We start from the raw sequence: 25678 nt of genomic DNA, 5'->3' as shown, positions 1-25678 counted from the left end.
GTTATTGGCTTGTTTTGGTTTTGTATTTTGTATTATGTTGTGAACTGCCCTGTGACTTTTGGATGAAGGGCAGCATACAAATTTAATTAATGATAATGTTAATACTACTAATAACTGACAGTTTTCATCTTTATTTGCAAGCAGTTAAAAGCTAAAAGCGCCCTCCTCTACTAAACAGCTAGCTTTGCAGAAACCCATCCTGCGTACATGTTTCTACAGAGGGATTACAGATCAGTATGACAAATGAGGATCCTTACTAAGGGAGACAGCCAAGTATGCCTTCAGCAGGCCAGTGGTCATGGCCGATGGGAATTTATTTATTTATTACATTGATATCTTGCCCTTCCTGCCAAAGGAGACCAGGACCACCCAATAGTTGTAGTGTAGAACATGTGCAGAGTACTAGGTAGGGCAGGGCTGGCAGGGTAGATCTAGCCAGTGGACCAGTTCCTGCTCTGCCCAGCCCCCACAGGACATCATCTTTCTTTTGCAATAGTATGTTGTTCCTGGAATGTGTGTGGTTTTTTTCACCAAGAGGCTTTTCCATGACTTTGGAAGCATCACCTCTGACTTCATGCAACCTTCTCTAATTCATGGAGTTGTTTTGATTCACAGTATTTCATCCATTGCCTTCCCTACCCCTATTTCCTTACATGCCTGTTTCAGACAGTGAACCCTTCAGGCAAGTCTCTGTTCCTTTCTGTTACTCTATGTTTCATATCAGCCTTCCCCAAGCTGGTGCCCTCCAGGTGCTGTTGGACTATCTCAACTCACATCGGCCCCAGCCAGCTGGGTCAGTAGTCAGGGCTGATGAGAATTATACTCCTTAACATTTTCTAGAGGGCACCAGGTTGGGGAAGGCTATTTTATACTGTAGGTGCTGAAAAAGAATAAAACAGCTGCCTTAAATTTTACAAAAAGTGCTTAAACGGCCATACTTATTCGTTTCATGTATATCTGGCTGTTCCTCTAAGGAGATCAATGCTATGTACATGGGTCTTTCCCCCCTTTCCATTTCATCCCCACAGCAACCCTGAGAGGTAGGCCAGTCTCCCTCAAGAAACTTCATTCAGTGAGAGCTCCATGACTGACCAGGGGTCTGAACTTGGTTCTCTCCAGTTAGCCTGACATGCTTTCCACTGTACCATAGTAGCTCTGTGTGGCAGGTGCAGAACGTGGTCAGAAATATCTTATAATACGTTGCCTTTGTTCATACTGATGCAACTTAAGATACTTTAGGAGGACACATCTGTACCTGACACCAGGCCTCTTTCCTTGGGGGAGTCCCTGAGCTGTTGAAGCCTGCCCTAGAGCAAGGATGGGGAATCTGTGGCCTTCCTAATTTTGGTTGAAAAAGTGCAAAGTTTGAATTCTCCCATCAGTGTATTAGTCTGGGTGGTTGGTTCATTTAAAATATGGACTGGACCAACTTCTTCTCCTTCCCTAATGCAGACACCTCTCTAATAGCTGCTTCTGTTCCACCCAGTTTCCAGACATCTAATGTAAGGTCAGACCAACATGGGCAGGATAATTACCCGGGAGTGTTTTGCAACCTTAGCCCATAACTCTCGATTGCAGTGTTGAGCCTAACAATTTAGTTCTGAAATCTGTGTGTCTCCCAGATAAGTGTGGCTTGCTTAAATTGGTTGCTCGACTGATGCCCCTCCACTTTTAATGATGTGGGAGAAGAAAGGGGGCTTGAGCTACATTTTCCAGCACATCCACCTCTTTGTCTGATGATCTGGGTGTTTAATTGGCACCACTCCTACATCTCGTTGTAGTACCGAGACAGACAATTGCAGATGAGATGGAAATAACAGGATACTTGTCTGCCTCTGTGGTTCTGTCTTGTGCTGCTTGCCATGCACTTTTATCTGATTGTCTGCCCCACTTGTCAGTGGCGTAGCGTGGGGGGTGCAGGGGGGGCCGGCCACACCGGGCGCAACATCTGGGGGTTAGGGTTAGGGGGCGCAAATCCACGGGTTAGGGGGCGCAAATTACTTGCCTTGCCCCGTGTGCTGACAACCCACGCTACGCCACTGCCACTTGTTGCTTTTGTAGGGGGCTCGTGTGTTAATGTACCAAGCAAACTTGTTTGCTTACATGATGGGGCATTGGTAAGGCAAGAATTATGCTCACTAAGCTTTCTTCTTTTTAAAAGCATGCTGCTATCCCAAATCCTGAGGGTGTGTAATGATGCTTAAAATGAAAACCTGACGGTATGTGGGCATGCTTTAGAAAGGATGGTGGGGGTAGCCAACACACTGTCCCCTGGATGTTATTGGACTACGGCCACTATCAGCCTCAGCCAGCTGATAGCTCAACAGCTCAGTGCTGTTGGGAGTTGTAGGCTGCCCCTGAAGTATGACAGCACTCTGTGCCCAAACTAGATGTGTTGTTCCAAAATGCATTCATTCCAATTGCTTTGCTCTGTAGTGACCTAAACGGTCTTCTAGGCTGCAGCTTTTACTGCAGCCTCCTGCCAAAAGTGTTATAATAAAGGGATACAGTCTGTTCTGCACAAGGATTTTATTTTTTTTGTTACCCTTCGTTCCCATTTAACATTCTGATTATGTATTATCCCCAGGTGAAAAATGGATGTATCGTTAAATCATGGAGAAGTTTGTACCTCTTTATTGGGGGAAAGTAATACACCGTCCCTGTTTCCAGCCATCGCTTGGCCCCTCATTAATTTATTTGGCTGACTGTCCTCTCTTTAACACTAAAATTGCACCTGTGTTGCCATTAATGTAGAGAACTATTAACTATATGTTCTAAAACCAGTTACCGAGTGATCCTGGAACCTGGCTACATCCTGATCCAGACTAAAACTCCTCCCCCCTTCTTTTCAGTCTGCTCTCTGGCAACATTTGTGCAAATTCTGCATTATCTGAATATGGAGAAGTCTTTTTTATTTTAAACATAAAAAATTGAATGGAAAACCCCATTAGAAATACATGCTAAATACATGCCAGTTTGGTGCCTGCAGATGTTGGTGCAACAGGGTCAAAGGGGCACAGCCCCACCAAGCTCCTTGGGGTACAGCCCCACCTTCCTGCCATCTTACTTAAAACCAGTTAGCTTCCTTCTCCTTAGCCTCAGTGTTGCCCTTGTAGAACTCTGCAGGGAAGTGGATCAGAACAAAATTATAATTGGTTCTGATTCTGTCTATCATTGGCTTTGACCCCACCTGCTGTTAGTTCTCCCGGCCTTCCATCCCACCAGCCTCAATGGGCACCAGCAGCCACTGCCTGGTGCCCTCCCATATGTTTTGGACTACAAATCCCATCACCCCTAGCACAACCTGTGATATCTGGCACACTGCAAGTTCTTCATCCCTGGTTGTGGGTTCCAGCTAAAATTGTGGTTGATCTTTAGTGAGCTAGGCCAAGCATCCTTCTTCTGGAGACGGATTTAATTATCACCGGGTTCTGGATCTGTGATGACAGTCACAAGGCGCAAGCCATCTGTTCCTTGACATTTTGTCAAGAGTCCAAGTATCGGGCGCAAAGGATCTTGGGTGATGAATGTTCATGACTGGTGTTGGACCTTCTGTCAAGCGTCTTTATATTCTTCTGGCTGAGTGGGATACCCCCACCATCACCTTGTCAAAATATTTTGTCCCCTTTTAGTTGTGCTTTACCTGCTCCCTATGTAAACCCTGGATCGTGCCCCAGAGATCTTTAGCAGTGCAGAAGGATTCCTGAGGAAAAAATCCAGTGTGGAAATAATTCTTTGGAGATGGCAAGCTGGAGAAGCGTGACTTTTTAAGGCTGGGGTGGCAACCCATTTCCAACCTGAGGGCCGCTTTTTCTTCTAGGAGCTACATGCCAGTGCTGTGGGTGCAGCAATAAGTCAAAGGGGGCAGAGCAATGAATGTAAATGTATGGAGAATGTAGTTTGTTGATGGTGCTGGCTGCTTTCCCCCTCACAGACCTACAGTTCCCAGAGCAGTTTAGCCGTCAATCCTCCTTCGCAGGGAACACTGGAAATTGTAGATCTGTGAAATGAACAGCCGTCTCCTAACAACTCTCAGCACCCTTAACAGACTACAGTTCCCATAATTCTTTGCAGGGGGAAGCCATGGCTGTTTAAAGTGGTGTGACACTGCTTTAAATAGATACTGGAGGTGGAGGCCTTGGCCTCGCACTCCCATCCCCAAGCTTTGAAGCGCAGCTAAACTTTGGCTTGGCCAGGCTAGGGCTGCCAGGGCCCTTCAAACCCAAATTCCTAGTCAATAGACTTTTGAAAAGGAAAGAAAGGCCCTGTCTACTAACAAGTAAGGGTACTTTATACTTTTAGGCACTGGCTTGTCTCAAAGGCCTTTGTCTGAGTGCGTCCCCCCCGCCCACCGTGCATGTGTGTGTTGTGTTAATGCGCAAACTATTAAATGGCTGCTTTTGGTATTTACCTGAGTTTCATGGCTTGCACTGCCATGACTGCACCTTAGGGGCATGGCCATGCTGGCTGGGGCTGATGGGAGTTGTAGTCCAACACTTCTGGAAGGCCCCTGGCCGGCAAAGGCTGGCGTAGATGCCCTTAACATTTTATTGCTATAAGCTGTGAGGTGTCTTTAACATAATGCAGCCTCTTGGTACACTTTCTTCCACTCCTGACTTTCTCTTCCTCCACCCCCCTCTGCTAAGCTGCGTGTGATGTAAGATCAGCAGCTGATGCAGCTCTTCTTCTTAGCTGGGACTGCTGTAATGACTGAGTCATTGCAGAGGGTGCCCCCCCCACCCCGCCGGTTTTCTGTTTGCAACCCTTGGGTTTTGCAATCTGTCTAGGTCAGGACTGGCTGATTGGGTTGGTGTTCAGCCACCGGCTTCATTGACCTGGCTCTTAATTGCCACCTAACTCCAACCAGTGCTTTGGGGACAGGGCGGGGGAGAGGAGAACGTAGCTCTATAATTTAGGCAAGCAAGGTTGGCTGCCAAACGATCTTGGTTTTAAGCCTTTTCGTATTAATTATGATGATTGAAAAAGTGAACTGCTTGCAGATTGTGTGCACTTGGACAGACTGTCTGACCGCTGTGTGATGGGTTAAGCCATGTGCTATCAAGGAGCTTATTAGATATACCTCATCCACGACAAGCCTCACATGGGTCCGTTTACACAATGTGCTATTTTTGTAATGTGGGATGGTTGCGTTGCAGAAATGTCATCTGCTCTGTTGGGCGGCTTCCTGCAATGACATCCTGGCTTTTCTACTGCAACGTTTGCTCTCTTGAGATATACGCTCAACACAATTGAACCCCGGAGTAACGTTCACCCTGGAAGTGAACCTTCATCTTTTACCTCCCCAAATACGCTTGGTCATCTTATGTTTCTTAACCAATGAACACCGTTGATTTTTGTTTCTAGCCCTCTTAGTGTGCTTTGCTGCTGCTTCTCCTGAATTTTCTTAACAGCCGTAGCACTATAACAGATATTTCCACTAGGCATGTAAATTACCCCTCGCCTCTGGTGAGCTAGAATTTCCCTCCAAGTGACCAGGGAGGGGGAGTTCCTATAATCTGGAAGAGTAGTTCAGCTTTCTATTGCTTCCTCCCTCCCACTTTCAGACCTCTGGTGTATAAAAAATGGCTAGTGTAGGTGTGTGTTGGGAGGCAGGATAGTGTAAATGCATGTGGGCTAGTAACACATTCGTGTGTGGGAACTAATATGCAAAGGTAACCAGCTAATGTCTTTCGTGGACTGGATCTAGTCGGTGCTCTGCTGCACATGGAATGGCTGTTTTGCACCTCACAGCAGAGCATTGTGCAAGAAAATGGAAGTAAATTCAAAGATGAGAATCTGCCGGTACAACCTCTTGCACAGTTAAAAGCTGGAGAACTGCTGGACTAGAACACCCCTGCCTTTTTCAGCCCTGTGTTGAACTCCTAAGCATTTGCAGAATAGCACAAGTGGTTATTTCCTTTCCCATCATAATTCTTTGCATCCAGCCCTGTCCTGCAATTTAATGTTGTTAACTGCTATTTTATGATGATGAAAATAATGTAAAAATCACTCATATGCACAACTTCAGGTCCTTTAGTTTTCCAGTTTTATATAAAGGAGAGTAAGCCTGCAACTTGCACGCATTTAACTTGCGCACATTCAGCTTTGCTGAAATAAAAAAGGGGCCAGAGTTCTTGTGAAAATGACTTGGGCAAGGTCCACCTGCCATTGAACCCAGTGTGTTTTGACCGTACATGTTTTTAGCTTTAGGTGTGACCCCTGGAACAAAACCGCTGTTTAAGTCATGGGTTTACTGTATAGCAAAGGCATAGAGGAGTGGGACAGAGTCCATTGGGTTACCTCATATAATGGAAGGATCCCTCCATTTTTGTTGATGCTTAAAAATTGTTGTCAGTGGTTTCCCCCCCTAGAGTCGCAAGACTTTAAGTCCAAAGCACTGAAAGCTAAATTTCTTAAAAGTTACCCGCAGAATACAACTGATACACTCCTTTCCCAGCAATTTTTAAACTAAAATTTTCTTATATACCCTCTAAAATCTCTGAAATGAGGTTTGTTTGTTTGTTTGTTTTTAATCTTGTGAACTGCCCTGAGATCTTCGAATGAAGGACGGAACACAAATTTAATATAAATAAATAATAAAGATGTTGGACCCAAAATATGTTACAGTAGTTGCTCAGGCAAAACTATATATTAAATGGAGTTCTGTGCAAGTTCCCCCTGACTTAAAGAAATAAAAAACCAAAAGCAACAACTCAAGACTGCATTGGAAGCAGAGGAAAAGTGACTGGGGAAGGGAGTTTTAGTTGTGCCCTTGTGGAATTTTCCTTTCAAAATTGCCCCGACCTTAAGGTGGCTCCATGTATGTTCCTACTCTCAGGAGTAGAGGAAAGGAAAAGCTTTCTGGAGGTGTTTTTGAGAGGAAAAATGACCAGGTGCTAAGTGCCCCCCCTTCAACTCTCCTCCCCCTGCTTCTGATTTTACACCCACAAGTAACTGCTTTCTGCTTTAAAAACAAAACACTGAACTTTCCATGGTATTCTTTTTTTTAAAAAAGCAATATTTACCTGCCCATAACATGTAGTTTGGCTCTTAATACCCAGATCAAGCATTTCTGCATTCCATATGAGTGTGAGATGAAGGCTAACTTTCGGTTTAAAGGACATACAGCACTGACAAAATAGTAGGTTGTTTCCAGTGTCGTACTAAGTCATTTGTTCTGACAGTGCAAAGCTTCAGGCTTTTCCAACAGGACTCCTCCCTCTTTCCCCTGTGCCCTCCCTAAAACTGTCCTGGGGTTCCCCTGCCAGCCTTCCAGAGCAGATGTGGAGAGGCCGTGTGCAAGGAAAGGAGCAGGGAGTTGCCTTGCGCAAGCATAAATCCTTGCGCTGACGGAACATGTTAGTTGGGTGATGCCCCAGTACTCTTTCCTTGGCATATGCATGCAAAATAAACGATAGCATCAGAGTCTTGGGGGCATGCAGTGATTCCCACACTGCTTTGGTTGTTGGCATTGTGTGTATGAATAGCACAGCTGCTGGAATGACTGAGCATGGCACTCTTTTCCACCAAATCACCGCACTTCTTTCTGGACGGTGCTGATTGGGTTGGCGAACTGCTGGATCCACGTGCACCTCTCCCATGTGCTGAACTACTCAAGCTTGTATGGTGACCATATCGGTGGCAGCCTTCTTAGTGAAGTACCTTCAGCCCCTGGGCTCACTCTTACCCCCCAGACTGGCCACTGGCTCCTTCTCTGCAGGATGGAGAATAAAAGGGGCTTGTGCCTTGTTTGAGCAACAAGGCCTTCCTGGATCCTTGGTTAATCCGTGGTCCAGCTCTCTGGGGTACCACCAGACAAAAAGCTCCATCTGCTCCAGCACCTGCTTTCAAACAGGCCAGTCACATACCCTTGGGGGAACCCACAAGCTTGGTGTGAAGGCAATAACTGTTTCTAGCCAGGACAAGCGCTATAGAGTTGCATGCTGGGTATATAGCCATGACTGGCTGTCAAAAATTTGCTTAATCCCCTTTCAAATCCATCTGAGTAAGGGGCCATCTTGTGGCAGCCAGTTCCGTAAGTTAATTATGCTTGAGGCGTGTAGGGCTGGAGCACTGAATTAAATTTATATTTATAATAAAACTTCATTTCTTAGTGTGAAATCACATGTATTGATAGCATTTCAGTGTCTTAAAATGCAGGCATATTTCCTTTTCTCTCTGGAATAGAGAGAAGCTCACCCTGATAAAATACTGAGTGAGGGAGCCGGAACCCATTTTTAGATCATAATTACTGTCTCAAGTGTGGTAATATCTCATGGAGTGGCTTAATAATAATACTTTGTGTATGAGACTTAAGCAGCCTAACTGCACATGATTACACTCTTATGAGATTTTGAAGGCTCTCAATATGCTGTGCTTCATGAATACCACGGACTGATTCCAAGTTGGGTATGCTTTAATAATTAGTATAGGCTTGCTCAGATGTTCCTCTTGAGGTTAGACAGTGCTGGAGTGAGAGAGAGTTTTGCCACACTGGAGGCTTATGTCAGTGATGTCACTTGTTCAAAGGCATTAATTTTTTTGAAGCCAAATTTAAGTCAGAAAACCAAGAGGAGCTAATTAAGCTGCTTCATCCCTGTTTACACTAACCGTGGTTAGCTTTACCTCAGAATCTTAACAGTTAATGTGAGGGTCAAAAGGTGGTTTGCAAACCTTGCTCTTTTTGGGGGGCGAGCAAATGTTTAATTATTATTGAGCTTTTACAGATGCACAAAATACTGCTGTGGAATAGGTGCTTCATAATACGAATTCACCCTCCTTACTGAACTACGAAAAAGACATACTCAATCAGCCAGATTCCCCTTAAATCAGTATGAGAGCCAGGCAGGGTCCTTGTGGGCAATGCAGACCCTGGCTAGAGTTAATCCATGGTTAAAGTGATCAGTTGTAGAGATGTAAAACCATAACCGTGGCTGCCTATGAAAAGGGAATGGAGTGTGTAAGCCACCCTCTGGCGAAGCTGCCACTCTAACCATGGTTGGGAGGTCAGGAATGCTACATCCACAATCATAATTTTAAAAGCAATATATTCCCCCACAAATCAATTTTGCCTACTTTGAGTCTCCGCCTCAACCCACCCACCCCAAGCGTCTCTGTTCCTCCAGCCATCAGCAATTCTTGTCTCCTTACCTGGCTGTATTCCAAACGAAACATTATCATTCCAGCCCCACCTAGTTATGTGGGATGATTTGAAGGTAGTAGCTACCAACGGTGATGCTGAGTTTAACAAAAATAACAAGAAAACTTCTCCTTCCAGCTATTGCACAAGCATCCTTGATAGCTTCAGAAACCTCGGGTGTTCATTGGCAGTAACCAGGTTATATAACAGACACTCATGTCTTCACTTGATTCAGGAGTGTCCCCATCGCAATATAATATGAGAATCCAGCATCGTCATATATTTTAGAGGCATCAACAGTTATTAAAAGAAAGCAAATTGAATGTCTCAACGGGAAACCTTAAATTTATGGGCTGTGTCAAGACCTTGACACTAATGAATGAAGAATTGGAAAGAACAGAGAACATTATGTTGTTCAGTAAAAAACAACAGGTATTTGAAGAAATTGAACTGGAGAGATCAAGATGGATTGGTTTGCCCTGGATCCTGATTAATTTTTAGGAATGTTATGTGAGAAGGTTTAGAAAATTATCTAGATAACCTCTGCTGACCTATTCCAATGTATTTAGAGATTTGAATGCGAGAGCAGAAAGGGCCTTGAAACGACCCGTCAACAGTTAGCGCAGGGGATCAGTTCCTGGGTATCATTCACTTGATCATAGTCTTTCCTACTATGATGAGATGGATTATATTTCTGTTTAAATTACAGCAATTGTTTCTATATTTTGCATCTACAAATTGACATATACAATTTTAAAGCAAGGGAAGCTCCCCCCCCCCCTTGAGGATGTGTAAGGGGGGCGGTGGCATTCATAGTTATCCTACTGTTATGAAAAGAAAATGATTCCAGGGCAAGGCCAAAGAGATAAAACCAAAGAGAATGTATGCCTCAATTCTTTCACTTTCTGGAACCTGATTTATTGGCAACCAGCTGGTTAAAGTTTACCACCGCGGAAAAAGTTTTGTGCATGTTTTCCTCATCTGACTTCTTCATGAATGGCTTGAATGCGTCAAGGGAAGAAACTTCTTTAAAAAAGAAATGTAAATAGGAATGAATTGCAGGAGCCAGCCTTGTAAACACTTTTTATTCTTTTGATCCCCAAGGCTTAATTTGCCCAAATCAAAACTGACAATTCCCATCAGGACCAAACAGCGAGCAGATACATACTTAGCAAGGTGTCAGACATTTGCATTGTAAATACTGTAGCTGGGAAAGAGATTTCTTCCCTCTCTTGTTTATTGTTAGACAGAAGGCCCTTATAACATTGGCTCTAAATCCAAAAACAAATTGCAAAAGTGCAGCAAGATAATCTCATATGTTTGCTATTGAACAAATAATAACATTGACTAAGATAATGGGAATGGTTCCCTATAGTTAAAAAGGTAAAGGGACCCCTGACTATTAGGTCCAGTCGTGGCTGACTCTGGGGTTGTGGCGCTCATCTCGCTTTATTGGCCGAGGGAGCCGGTGTACAGCTTCTGGGTCATGTGGCCAGCATGACTAGGCCGCTTCTGGCGAACCAGGGCAGCACATGGAAAAGCCGTTTACCTTCCCGCCGGAGCGATACCTATTTATCTACTTGCACTTTGACGTGCTTTCGAACTGCTAGGTTGGCAGGAGCAGGGACTGAGCAACGGGAGATCACCCCGTCGCGGGGATTCGAACCGCCGACCTTCTAATTGGCAAGTCCTAGGCTCTGTGGTTTAACCCACAGCACCACCCGCATCCCTTCCCTATAGTTGGTGGCTTTAAAAAATCAAATTCTATGCAACAAGTTAAATTTTCCAGGGTAAATTTGCAAAATAATGTATTTTGCATAAGTATCCTGCAAAAACTAGGAGCAAGCCCTAATAACCACTGGAAACGTTATTCTGCCACCTGTACGACTGGTGAGATTTCGCTGGCATTTGGTCTGTACACTTTAAACCATACAATTGCATAAGCCATAAGGACCAGAAACTTTTTTAAAGTCCCAAGTTTTTGGAGAACTACATTTTCCACTCATTACCATTGTCTGCCTTTGCATTGCTTGGAATTGTGAAATACACACGGTGTTCGAAACTCCCATTGTTCTAGGTGCATTTTGCGACAGCAAATTTAATGAGTACGAGCAGCTTCTGGGTGCAGTAGTGCGCCTAAGATTTCTGATTAAAACTGCAGAGTGGAAGGAAAGGAGGACCTTCTTCTGCCTCCCTACTTCCAACTAATCTTTGAAGACTGAAGAGACCCTCTTGAGAATATTAGGGGGTGGGAAGGGAAAGGACTAAAAAGGACCCCTGACAGTTAAGTCCAGTTGCAAACGATTCTGGGGTTGTGGCGCTCATCTTGCTTTACTGGCGATAGTTTACCGCAGATAGTTTTTCCGAGTCATGTGGCCAGCATGACTAAGCCCCTTCTGGCGAAATCAGAGCAGCGCACAGAAACGCCGTTTACCTTCTCACCAGAGCGGTACCTATCTATCAACTTGCACTTTTTTTGGTGTACTTTCGAACTGCTAAGTTGGCAGAAGCTGGGACTGAGCAACAGGAGGTCACCCCATCGCAGGGATTCGAAGCGCCGACCTTCCGATCAGCAAGTCCTAGGCTCAGTGGTTCAGACCACAGCGCCACCCGCGTCCCATGGGAAGGACTAGACCATGTGAAAAATGAGCATAATATTTTAGCTGCAGTTCATTCATTTTCAGCTTTGTATTCTGGTTATAAAAAAATGCACCTAGGCATTCTGTCGTTGTGCCCATAACCTAGGTTTAAGGTGCTATTTAGCTCCTAGGTTTCATATCTCAGTTTCTAACACTGCGTCATGTGTCCAAGCAGTGAGCATCTGAATTGTGTGGAAACTGCCTGGCAGAAGGGCTTTTTGTGAAACCCGAACTCACTATCTAAACCTTACTATGGATAAAAGAGAGGTTGCAGGTTTAGTATATCAGTTATATTTATCAGATTTTATACCACCTATCAATATATGATTATCTGGGTAGTCTAAAAAAAGTTTAAAAAATAGAGTAAAAATGCAATAAACTAGAAGCAAAATGATAAACACATGATAAAAATGATTATAACAAAAGATGCCACACTGAATAATTCTACAACCTTTCTTGGGGGCTAAGCTAAGTGCTCTTTTATATCAGAGCCATCATTCAATTTATCAGCAATATTTAAATAATGTCAAGATGATTGATTTGCCCTTCAGTGAAACAGGAAGGCTTTATCTATCTACTCAGTGGCTTGGATGTACAGTAATAGATAGCAAAGCCTTCCCCCCACCTGACTGCTCTGCTATAAGCTGTTTATCTTGTGCTACCTTGTCAAATCTCTGCTTCTTCATAATATAACACACGTGTACCAGCATCTTTGCAGAGATGTTTAGCCGGAGAGAGACACCAAATGAAGTTCTCCAACAAGCATTTTGTGAGCCTTTTTGTCTAAGCAACTGAATGACTGCTGGGTTGGCCCACAGATGCTTGGTACCAAACCATATCATTGCACCAAGCCCATAAGGACTAGAAACTTCTTAATAGTTTCCATGTGCAAATAGGGAACCAGCTTCAGTAGCATCAGTCTCTCTTTCGGAGTGAATTTCTCCATTTTACTTCCTGGTATTTAGATAGAGGTTTTGCATTTGATGCTCTGGTAACACGCAAACATGCTTCTCAGACTCTGGCTTTGAGCCCTGTATTTATTTATTTAGTGACATTTAATATTTGGGTCAACTCCCAGGTTGGCTCAGAAATTAACAATAAAACAATACGCAACCATGGACAACACAGTAACTGAAAGCAGCAAGCCTCAGCCAGTATGGCCAGTGGTGGGAACGAAAATGGCCATTTATCCTTAGCTGAAACCCCTAGGTCAGGGTTGGCTAACCTATAGTCCTCCAGATGTTGGACCAATTCCCATCATCCTTGGCCATTGGCCATGCTTGCTGGGGCTGATGGGAGTTGCAGTTCAACAACATCTCAAGGGTCAGAGGCTCCCTGCCCCTGTCTTACTCCTTTAGCTGTTATGTGTTGCCAATAAGAAAATATTGGATTGGAGCCTATGACCCGTATGTTGCTGGCTGTAATTTTAGAGGTACCTTAAATCTTGAGTGAATCAGCCTTTACATGTTAAAATGATAGACCATAGTTCAGGGCGGTTTACAAAAACGAATTAGAATGAAAATAAAGTTTCCAACTGTGTTGGAAGTCATGAGAAGTAATAATGTAATCTTGGTTTCCAGGTTAGTTATGGTCCTGTTTTTCAAGATGCAATGTTTTCCTCTCCTTGTGGCTTTAATGGCTATTCATATTTAATGGTTTATAAAGCTTTAGTAATCCCCAGTGGGAAGAGCTGTTCCATGCCATTATAGCTGGTGTTACGTGGCGGATGGTGACAGGTTGGCTGATGTGAGGAGAGCATCTGCTGCTACGGTTTCCTCTCTGATGCAGATATCAAAGTAAATGCAATGCATGTGAGCCACATAAGTTGTGAATACATGTGTGCATGTGCAGAGACATGAACATGCTTTGAATGCAGAACGTCCAGGAAGAGCACAGGGACCTCTGGCAGAACTTGGTACAGGGCAGATTCTTTTGTCACATTCTTTAAAGCATCTTTTAACTCATGAGCCGGCTGCAAAAGGCTCCCAGGATGGCTTACAACAAGACAGCCCCTGCCTTTGGGCTTACAGCCTAATTGACATGTCACAGAAGGAAAAGTGAGTGGGAGGGAGGAGGGAAAAAGCAAACTCGACTGCTACTTTATACAAAGTTCTTAGACATTTTCTTCTAGCAGGGAAGAGCAAAGCAAGTTCCCTGCATCTGCCAGTGGATTGGGCCAGATTATTCTCCACCCATACCATACTTTGGGGGTGCAGATAGAGCTTCCTCCCTGTGGCCCTTGATCCCATCGCTGATGGCAGAGGCCCTTCAGGTATGCAGTCCCAGGGCAACTCTAGCCCAGAATTCTCGCTTTTTTTTTTTAAAAAAAAAGATATTTATTGAAAATTTTTAGGATATAAGAAAAAAATAGAAAATAAACATACAAAATAATAGACAATTAAAAACACACATTAATTTTCAATAACATAACTTCCATACACTTGTTTCCTCCGACCTCCTCATACTTCCCTTCTTTGTATTCCAGTTCAGTTTGTTAGTTCAGCAAATCCTTACCATTAAACTTTTACCCATTTATAATCCTTTTTTCATGTCTCCTAAAGCATTACAACTGGAAACCACTTAGTTTCTATCCAACATCTTTCTAACATTCATTAATTTTACAATATTTCTTTAAATAGTCTTTAAATTTCTTCCAGTCTTCTTTCACCGACTCTTCTCCCTGGTCTCAGATTCTGCCAGTCATTTCAGCCAATTCCATGTAGTCGATCACCTTCATCTGCCATTCTTCCAGAGTGGGTAGATCTTGTGTCTTCCAGTACTTTGCAATGAGTATTCTTGCTGCTGTTGTGGCATATCTAGCCCAGAATTCTCTGCTTCAACTGGCAGCATCTCTCCACAGTTTCTCTTTTCTCTCACAACACTAGATGCCAACCTTCCCTGCGTTCTGAGCAGCAGGAGGAAAGGTGCTTTCTGTGTGTAACCACGATGCTGGCCAATGCAGGTTCCTTTTCCCCTGTTGATTGGGGTGGAGGGCGTGTGTGTGAGAGGGATGCCCGTACCCTTTTGTGGTCTTTCCCTCTATTCTGGTCTTTTTGATGTGGCTGCCATGGTGTGCCATACGACACACTGCACACAGCAGCCATTTCGTGACTGGTGCCCCACATCAGAATCCCAAATGTACCCACTGGCCCAAAAAAGTTTGGCAAGAAGGTGCTGTACTGGAGCATGCTGGGACAAGATGGAGTCGGTTGCGTTCCATACAAGTTCTTTCTTCCATAAATCCTTTCTACAGAAAAGGTGAAGGAGGAGGGAAAAACGACCCTCGTTGTGCCAGTAATTTATATGCTATTCTCTGGCAACCCACAAGGAGCAGCGCAGGAAATGACTTTGCCAGTTCTTCCCATGTCACCCAGTAGGCTGAGATACTTAAGTCACGAACAGTTCTGCTGGTGGAATAACCTCTGGCTTGAAGCTTGATGGGACAGGCTGAAGCCTTCCTTTGGAAGCAGCAGTCCTCTGGTCTTGATGCTTACCCGCCTCTCCGAAGCATGATTTATTGATTATCAGAGCAACTTATCATCCTGTGGCTGAGAATGTTTCTAGTACAATATTTGGCCAGGCTGACAGGAACATGGCTTGTAAAGACATAACCTTTTATTGTTTATTATTACCTTTTTTTTCCTGCCCAGGCTTTCCCTAGCCCATGAGGTCAGACTCTGTTTTCATCTGTATAAATCCCCCAAATTCCTATTTTTAAAATAAAATAAAACCATATGCTTTTATACTACTGCTTTCCTGGCTTTTATAGTCAAGTTTTTGTTTTAGTGGTATTATTTGTTCCATTTATGTTGTACAGTGCTTAGGGTATTCCACCCCACCCCACCCCCAAATTAAAATGGTGCATAAAAGTGGTAAATAAATAATTGAAATAAATAAACGTGGTCAGGAAAGGCGAGAGCCTATCTAAGTGAGCATTTGCTTCCTCGTCTGGTAGAAATGGAGCCCCGATCCAGGGGCATGGTGTGGCCATATTGCCTTGTCATTGGTGGGGCAAACAGCTAGAGTGGGTATAATGGGAGTTTGCCCTCCTTTGCACCAGTGCTCCATCACACGCCTTCTTTCTGGTACTGCTGATTATGCTAGCAATAGGAAACTATTGTTGGAAACAGAGCATCTTTACTCTGGGCTCTGGAGATTATTTGGCTGCCCTGCTTCTCTTTCAGAAAGGCCTAGTTCTTCTCCAGTATGAGAAGCCTAGGCGACATAAGTGCTGGTTGTCTCCCTGGAATACATATTTCTCTCATCAAGTCATGTGGCCAGTGCCACATGTTCATCTTTGTGTATGTGTGTGTGTGTGTTGGCTATCCTTATCTTTCCCTTCCATCCGCCTTTATCGGTCTGCTCCAGAGTGGTGTGTATAAAAAAAAAGGTCCCCATGAGAGCAAAAGGAGGAGATAGTTGGGGAATGTTTTCACGTGGTGGTTTCATTTTCTCTAAGGTACATGAAAGTTTGGGCTGTTTTTCTCCGTATCTGAATACGTATCTTTCATATCTGAATTTGGAAGCACTGGGCTCTTGAAAACAATGGTGTTTCGTGTCAATCAGCCCTTATTGTTACGATGACAGAACACCCATTTAAGTTACAGTCAAATGAAATTTGAAATTTGCTGGCCAGCAGAAGAGTATTAAGAATTCACAGCACCATCGGAACTTGCAGTCTAATTAAGCCGTAGTCCAGAGATGGGGACGGGTCTCAAGGGACCAGTCTGTTCAGCTGTGGCTCTCCAAATGTTTTTGGACTCCAAATCCCAACATCCCTGACCTCTTGCCATGCTGCCTGGGGCTGGTGGGAGCAGGAGTGCAGCAACGTCTGGGGGTCCAAATGCTTTCCCAGGCATTCTGTAGTAGGCTTTCTTTAACCAGAGTGAATTTTCCCACTTTACGCTTTTGGTTAATTTTCCCCAATGAAAAAAGAGAGAGGAGCATTTTATAAATTGCAGAAAATGTGTGGGAGGAAAATAGATTGGCGACAATACATGCCTTTAGAAGTGCTCTAGAAGAAGTGGGCCTCTTTGGCTTTTATGAGAGAGAGATTCCAGTTTTAATGCAGGCAGTTTTATCTTCAGTCTTCCTGCAAGGCTTGGACGTCTTCCTCTGCAGCACACCTTTGCACCTGCAGTACTCTGTCGCCAGCTTCTTTTCTCTGCCACCGTCCCCACTGAGTTGCGTCTCTTGTTGCTGACTAAATGGAAACCGCATGTCTCTGTGATGAGCCCAGATGATGACCGGCTGAGCTGTTTTCAAACCAGTAGATGGCCTATGTGGCTGCAGAACATCCTCTCTGCAATTTTGTAACCTGTGGGGAATATGCACTTTTTAAATACATATGGAAGCCCTGTTTAATTGATCTATACTTTCCTTTTGGGGAGGGTACAGTAGCACCTGGGGTTAAGAACTTAATTTGTTCTGGAGGTTCATTCTTAACCTGAAACTGTTCTTAACCTGAGGTACCACTTTAGCTAATGGGGCCTCCCGCTGCCACCACGTGATTTCTGTTCTCATCCTGAAGCAAAGTCCTTAACCCGAGGTACTATTTCTGGGTTAGCAGAGTCTGTAACCTGAAGTGTCTGTAACCCGAGGTACCACTGTACTTGTTTAAAATATTAGCTTCAGCTGGGGTTTTTTTTTGTATTATTTCAAAAACTATTTTTAGCTGTTTTATGGTGCTTGTAAATGGCCTTCAGGTACATGTAAAAGGCAATTCACAAACAAACACTTTTTGAAGGGGGAAACCTACACCCACTGCAGTGGGTTCAACCTCAATTTGTCCCCTCTGTGGGGTCCCTAGGAGCACTCTTAAATAATTAGATTTCCATCATCTCTTTCCCCCTCAACCCTAATTAGGTTGGGGATTTGCTAACCTTCTTAAGCTACGAGGGTGCTTCATTCTCTTCCCCATAACTCCTCAAAAAGCTATTTCTTTGCTAGCTATTAATCACTGGGAAGTCCATGTTATCGTGTTAATTGCACACATCTTGAGCAGAATTTGGTCCTGTACAAAGGGAAGGTGCTCTTTGCATCTCCTCTCTTCTGTCCTGTGTTATTTGTCGTCCTATCGAGATTACTTATTGTCTTTCGCTTGCAGGGGGAAACACAGTTGTTTAAAGACTCAAATCTACTCTCGCGCGGTTATTGTCAATTCCACGGCCATTTCTCATCTTCATTGTGGTAGCTCCAGCTCATTACAGGCTGCGAGCAGAATTTTAAGGAGCAGATAAGATAACGGAGAAACAGGGTGGAGTTTCATTTGTGCACAAAAGTACAAGCAGTTCCATCCTAACTGATCCAAAGCATTGGCTTGCATGGGAAAGTTTCACTGTTGGTCCTAATTCGTACCTACTAACACCGAAGCAATACGGTTAGATTAGGAGCATAGGAAACTGCCTTATATTGAGTCAAACCATTGGTCCATCAAGCTCAGCATTGTGTACTCAGGCTGGCAGTCAAGGGACATTCCCAGCCCCACCTGGAGATGCTGGTAAATGAACCTGGGCCAGTTGCCAAACCTGCTGCAGAGGTAAAGCTAGTAATTCTTGAACCCACATTCCAAATAAATCACAAAAAGCCAGAACGTCTGGCTTACAGTTAACTGTGAATGTGGCCAGGATGTAAAGAGCAATGAATGCTGCAAAGAAGGCATTATGTAAATGCTAAGCATTACTTTAACTAGGAGGCTGTAGTGATAATCAAATAATGGCACTGGTTGCCAGGCTGCTGCTTTTTTTGTAAAATATTTGCTTTGCCCCGTAGGCAGGGAAGTGCTGGTCACAAAGTTGGTTACACTTGCAAGTTGCACCAGGTACCTGAAGAACACACAATGGCAGGCCTTTGCCTTCTTGATCTCTTATCTACAGGTGTGGCTTGAAATTCAAAAGGGAACCTGCTATTGACATAGGGCATGGACCTCTGTGGGGAATGTATATTTGCTTTTCTTAAAACTGTAGGTGCTTAGGGAAATAGCCAAAGAGGGCAGTTTTAGACTGTGTAAACAGGTGTAAAAGCAGGAGCTGACCTGTTTTCTCACTCCTGGCTTTGCCCCAACTTCAGACTGCGCAACAGACGTTTCCAAACCGAATGCTCAGTTTTGCCTTCCGCAGTTTTTAAAGTGGGGCTGCCCATTAACTTGAATGGCTCTGAAAGAGGTTAAGACAAATTCATGGGGGATAAGGCTCCCAGAGGTTGCTAGCATTGAGGACTGTGTTCTCTCTCCACCGTTGAACGAAGTGCACCTCTGTCTTTTTATCTTGCGTGTCGAGACCCCGCAGCCACCCCCTCGTTGGAAATAACTCACGCAAGGACACAGATATTAGGTTTCTGTTATTGGGCAAATTTTGGCCACAACTTTATTGAAATTACAGAATGTGAGCGGTATTGGCTTAGGCATTGATTGGACCTGACTATATCTGTACCCTTAAGCATGGAGGGGCAGGTGATGGCCACACCTCCCCTCCCCCACACAAGGTCAAACAATGCCTAACTGCAACCCTAACAAAGTTGTGACGATTGCTATGAGGTAGGCGAAAACCAAGTGGCCAGTGCCAATTTGCCAAGTGGGAAAATCCCTACCAGGCCCTCGGACAACCAAGGCGACCAACCGAAGTCCATAGTAAGGCCATTGCCTAACCTGCAAAATAGGGAGGGAGGGTGATTGAGGAAGTGAGCCAAAGAGGAAGTCCTCTGGCTCGCTCCTTCGTTTAAATGGCTCCGGCCACCCCCCCCCCCAGCCAGTGGATTGGCTGGCCAGGCTCTGACATGGCCAGGATCCCCCAGGCAACGGGGGACAAAGTCCCCCGCCCCCGGTGGGGAGTGGGTGGCCACGCGGTCCACTGCAACTCCTCCCCACTGGGAAGTGGAGCGGATTTCCCAAAGGGAAGGAAGGCACCTACAAATGCCGTTGAAAAGCAGCTCTCTTCCGCTCTGCTTTTTAAGGAACACAGTGTCTTTCTTTTTGGGTGGTCTTAGAAACACCCCTCTTGCATGCATGGTTGGGAATGCAGAAACACATGCAAAAAACGACAATCTGGATATGTTAACAGAAATTTGCAAATCACTGTCAGGAGTGTCCTTCATCCAAACAGGACAGTGCTTATTGCATAGTTATTTTTTTAAAAAAATGTATTTGTTTTTTAGAGTCTCGGACCAGGGTGCTTGGTGTGTGAGAGTTTAATCTCCCCACTTCTTTATCTGCCTACTGAAGCATCAGAATGACTACCTCCCCCCCCCACTGCTTTTAGCTCTTAGAATTGTAGAGTTGGAAGGGACCCCAAGGGTCATCTAGTCAAACCCCCTGCAATGCAGGAATCTCAATTAAAACATCCATGACGGATGACCATCCAGGATTCTTTGGGGGAAGACATGTGCTTTAAATGAGCGGTGTGAATGTGACCTAAGTCTTAGAGAAGAGTCATGTTGCTGGCATTTGCAAAGCAGGGTGGATTTGGAGCAAGCTTATCCTGAAATGAAGAATTTGTGACTGGCAGGTCGTGATGAAATTGGTTGAACCTGTTTGCCATTAATTTAATTCTAAGTCTCTAAGAAGGACAATTTGCCTTCCATTTTAGATATGAATTATTAAGGGTGTGTGTGTGTGTGTGTGTGTGTGTGTGTGTGTGTTTGGGCTCTGATGGGATTTCAGAAACTTTGAGCACTCAGAGGCGGAAAATCTCATTTTCATTTCTGTTCCAACTTCATTAACTTAAACCCTTCTGCCCTATTATCTGTGCTTTTGGCTTCTCCTTTTTAAATTGTTTTAATATGTATTTTACTTTTGTAAAGATTCATTTCAATGTAAGTGATATATAGAGATAGTATCAAATCAAATCATATGATGCCCAGTTGTTACTGGCCTTCTGGGATGTGCAAAAATGATGTCTGTCCTATTTCTTTTGAGCTTCCCATAAAACCTTCCCCCTTAAATATTAGGTACAGGAGAAAGTGCCCTGTGCCGTCCCTTCTAGAGATTGCAGGTTTGACATCACTGTTAACCACTGGGTTGTATCCAATGCTAGTTCTATTCAAAACAGACACGTTTAAATTACTAAGTTTGGTCCATTAATTTCAATAGGTGAACTCTGAGTAAAACCTAGTTGGATACAACCTACTATTATTTTTAGATTTGAAACTAGCAGGGTGTCTATACACAGATGAATCTGTAGGAGTCTCCCCTTCTGTGTTTTTGATCCTTTCAGAGCAGAATGTACATTACCTGTGTATGCCTGCTATTCACCTGTACTGTTAAGGGATCATGGAAAAGCAGTGCCAGTGTAGGACATCTGCGTGGGTCTTTTTAAAACCGCATCCCACATTTGTTAATCCAGCACAGAACTGGGTGCCTTAGAAGCCTATGAGCTGCCCTGAAAGAGCCAGGATAGCACACTACAGTGGTACCTTGGGTTAAGAACTTAATTCTTAATTGTAGTGTTAAGCAAGCCACTCTATCTCTGCAGTATCTGCAGTATCTGCAGTATGGGGATAATAAAACTGAGCCACCTTATAGGGTTGTAGGGTGGATTACTGAGAACAAAGAGGATTTATTGTGATTTACTTCCACTTGTTGGAAGCAGATCGTAATCAGTGTGACACCTGAGGAGATGCCAGTTCCTTCTGTTGTCACTCTTGGCTCCAAAATGAATGAGAGAGGCAGATGGTTACAAGTACAGTCTCCATGGACCAGGGAAGCATAAGTTAGTTCCTAGTTCCTTATGCCTGTGTGGGATAGTTGTTAAGAGTTTCAAAGTAGGACTAGGGAGACACGATTTCAAATCCTCACTTTGCCATGAATCTCACTGGGTAACCTTGTGGTATGTAAATGGCTCTTGGAGCCATTTTGGCTGAAAAGCAGGATGCAAAAATTCTACTTAGAGCCATACCATACATTTAAAGTGTATTCAATGCACACTTCCCCCAAAGAATTCTGGGAACTGTAGTTTGTTAAGGGTACTGGGCAGTGCCCCCCCCGAAAAGTAGGTGCCAATACTCGCCATAAAGTTGTTACGGTAAGTGTCACACTTTTAAACAAAAATAAATAAAAGAAGTGGCGGTACTGAGTACCCTTGTGTACCCCTGGGGGAGCACTGGTGCTGGGAATTGTAGGTCTTTGAGAGGAAATTACAACCCTTGGATTCTTTGGGGAAAGTCATGTTCTTTAAATTGTGCTTTGAATGCACTTTAAAAATATGGTGAGGATCTGCTCTCAAAAGGATGGCAATTGATGCATAAAAAGTGTGGAAGATGCATGTTTAGTGGGAGTCAAATGCCGTGCCCTGTATGACAGGATGCTTTTGCTGGGACGGCAAAGACTAGACTTGGAATATCCTCTTGGCCTTAAGTGCATGACTTTACCATTTTGGTTCTTGAGAAGTTATGCTTGCCTTAAGAAGGGGACATTTTCCTGCTGTCTGAAGAGGTATGTGTGTGTGGACTCAGAGACACACACACTCTGGTTGGAGCAATCTAGCTGCAGTGTCCTTCAGAAGGGCAGGCCCCACTGGAGTGTGTTCTCTTTTCTTCCCTTTATATATAAAATCCAATTTCCTATATATTAGCAACTCATCCTCACTCTGCGCTCAGTATCTGGGGCAAGGGCATGAACCTATTTCTTCGTCATGCAGCCTAGGGAAGAAGGAGCCACAGGCGTGCATGGCTGACTTAGCTGTGCTTGCATTTTCGGAAAGCCACTCTGGAGCCTGCAAATATGCTGCTGATTTCTAAAGGTTTTTCACTTTTTTGGGGGTTCTCTGCATCAGTTTCTTCTCACCAAATGACACAGAAGGCTCCCCCCTTCCCAGACTGTTTCTCCTTCGTCTAGTCCCCTTTTATAGGTATTTTAAAAACAAAGAACTCATTAACATCCCATCGGAAGGATGGTTGCCCAAGGCCTGGAGAAGTGTATAATTAAAGTGTCTATGAGGGGAATATATGAGCGACGTTATAGCAGGCTGCTCCTCTCTGGAGCCTCGTATACTAGAATAGGCAGTTCATGCGTGCAGCGGAAAAAGCAGCTTGAGAGCATCGTTAGATCTGTTACATCCTGCAAAAGTAATAAACCAAAAGAGGGTGGTTTTAATTTTTGATAGATGCCAGCCTCTTTCAAAAGGAGAGTTACGCCTAAAGCAAGTTTAGGCCATGTTGATGGGACTCCTATCTTCCCTTACCCCAGCCATCATGGCTGATAGTCAGGGATGATGGGGGACGTAGTGCAGCAACATCTGGAGGGGGTAACAGGTCCCCCAGCCCTGCTGTAATAAGATGGGAGGGCTGTGCAGGCACAGAGCCACACACCCTTTGTGGAACCCTGAGCCATTTGTACTATGGCGGTGTCAGGGGTTTAGGAGCAGAGGCACGGGCAAGGGAGGAAACAGAGAGCGAAGGGGAGGAGGCAGAAGAAAAGATGAGTGATGACGACGACCCGAGATCTCCTAGTCTTTCCAGTGAATCAGAGGATTCACAGAAAGGAGCACCAGTGGCCAGGGCAAGGGGGGAGTCTAGGGGGGCACCCCAGGAAGATAGAGCCAGAGGGGACTCAGAGGGGAGCAGCTGGAAATCGGGACCAGCGTCACCGCCAGGAAGCAGGGAAGAGGAAAGGAGCCAGGGGGGAAGCGCTGGCAGCTCACCACAGGAGGGAGGGCATGAGTCAGGAGTGGCCACACCTCCATCGGGGAGCGAAGAAACGGTTAAGAGGAAAGTGGAAGGTTGGGCGCGCGCGCCAAGTTCAAATGCAGAGGAAGGCGGCGCAGTAAGCAGCCCCGAAAGGGAACCAGGTCCTAAAGCCCGGCGCAAGGAGGCAGGAGGGTCCGGGTCAGCGTCAGAAGAATCCCGGAAGGAAGAAGCCCCGGGGGGTAGAGGGACCCAGAGGAGGACAGTCAGGCGGAAAAGGTGGAGCAAGGCTAGGATATTAAGTTGGTGCACACGGGGCGGAGACTCAGACGGAGCTTCGCCGATCTAGCTACTAGACGTAGAGTTGCGCGCAGCAGCGTGAGAATGGAAACTGTAATTCAATAAAGACTTTTACTTAATGATCGCTGGCTAGCGTGATCCTCTGTGAGCTAGGATCTTCAAGCAGCTCTGACAGGCGGGCTGTTGCATCTGGCTTTCCTTCATCTACTCCAGCCTTTGCCATCCTGGTGCCTTCCAGATGTTTGGGACATGCTGGCTGGGGCTGATGGAAGTTGGAGTCCTAAGCACCCTAATGAGAACTACGGTAGGTTGCCAAAGACTGATGTAGTTAAAACATTGCTCTTCCAGGGGCTACTCTTAACATTGTTTGAATCCTGTTTCTTTTGCTGTCTTGGTGCTGAAATCCTCTTAATCACTGGCCATGGCAAAAGCTGTGAGCCAGACTATAAGGTACCAAGCTTCTGGTGGGCCGATAAGGTGCAACAAACCACCCTGGCCTGCTCTTAAAGCAAAGCTCACATATTCACTGGGCCATAGTCTACTCACTCTCAGGAGCTGTCTATTTGGTTTTCTCAAGTCGGATGGGTTGCAGTAGCTTCACCCTTCTGTAAGCAAGTTTTGGCTTACATATGTCCTGACACAAAGGAGAGGAATTCCGCCGCCTCCTCTTCATCCCCAAGTTTAGATTTGAATGGACAATTCAGACCTACTGGAGCAGTGAATATGCTAGGCTTTCTGATGCTCCAGGCTATTCCAATGCTTCCTGCCTTGGTTTTATTGGATTCAAAATAACAATCAAATAGGAAACGCATACTTGAAATATTTTTCCTTACATCTGCCTCATCTACAAGAGAAAAGGAAAGTTAATCCTGGCCCTAGTTCTCATAAATGCCTTCTTCCTGTCCCTGCAAATTCCAGAATGGCGTTGATGGGATCCATCATTCTTGGCCTCCGAAATGTAAACAGGCATCTCATCGGCCGTCCAAACCAAGTGGAGCATCATGTTTCATTTGGCAGCCAGCGCTGGATGCTTTGCAGGGAATAGCACTAAAAATGGAACACCAAGCCAATGTCTTTTCTGGGAACAGTACTTAGTTCAGATATTAAAGCCACTGGATGTCCCTCCATTGAGCAAGTTTAGGAGCCAATGACCTGAGCAGGTCTCTGGTCCTGGCTCATTAACACACGGGTACAGCTTCTGGCTCATAGCTCAGGAAAGGAGCTGGGCAGAATGAGGTAACTGGAGAAGATGGGTTGCAAAGTGCTCCTCAGAGCCAGCTTCTCCACCAGACAGGGAGAAGCCAGCATGCCTTTTACACCAGGAAGGTTTAGAATATGAAGCTCTAAGGGAGCTGGAAGTCTTGCTACTTCCTGGATCTCACTCAAGCATGCTCATATGTATTTTCCCTGCACTTCTGAGTTACATCATTTGCATCTATTTGAACTCTTCACCAGTGACCCTGATTCTTCTGCTTGGTTTGCCATCTCCTCTTCCCCTGCGGTCCTTTGTGTGATGAGAGGAGGATGTCCGAGAGTTGGCCAGGGACCTAGGCAACTGAGATTAAGACCTCTGGTCCTGGAGTAGGGATATCTGGATCCAGTGCCTTCTCAGCATTACTGGCAGTGCAGTGGTCTTCCAGGGGGTGCTTCTCCTTCTCCATGGTGACCACCAGGTTCCAGGTCTACACAGGCTGACCCTTGACATCAGAGTAGGAGCCATACACATTTATTAATACAGCTATAACCCACCTTTCATTGGAGGAGCTCAATGTGGTGTACATGTCACACACCCACACCCACTGCACATGTTATCCACTTGACCACCTTTTGAGTTAGGTTAGGCTGAGAGATGGTGACTGGGCCAAGGCCACCAATTGAGCGTCATGGTCTCCCAAGTCTTAGTTCAGCGCTCCAGCCCACCGAATCTCAACTGCAGCTTTTACCTCGTGCTAGCCAGGCTGGACGTGGGCAATGTGGCACTCGC

General features: G+C 44.9%; 1 protein-coding gene and 1 long non-coding RNA gene across 2 annotated transcripts in view; one reads left to right on the top strand and one right to left on the bottom strand.

Annotated features, from left to right (window-relative positions):
* SLC9A1 (solute carrier family 9 member A1) overlaps positions 1-25678 on the top strand; it is a 71798-nt gene that overhangs the window by 6148 nt on the left and 39972 nt on the right. The window lies entirely within an intron of this gene.
* Positions 16817-25337, bottom strand: LOC310710453. Its single transcript, XR_014528070.1, has 2 exons — positions 25119-25337; positions 16817-17095 (listed from the first exon to the last, which is right to left on the bottom strand). It is a non-coding gene; the product is annotated as an uncharacterized lncRNA (long non-coding RNA).

Source organism: Podarcis liolepis (genome assembly GCF_965112155.1).
Source record: "Podarcis liolepis genome assembly, chromosome: 7".
In the NCBI taxonomy this organism is placed as follows: Eukaryota; Metazoa; Chordata; class Lepidosauria; order Squamata; family Lacertidae; genus Podarcis; species Podarcis liolepis.
This window is presented reverse-complemented; position numbering and strand designations above follow the sequence as displayed.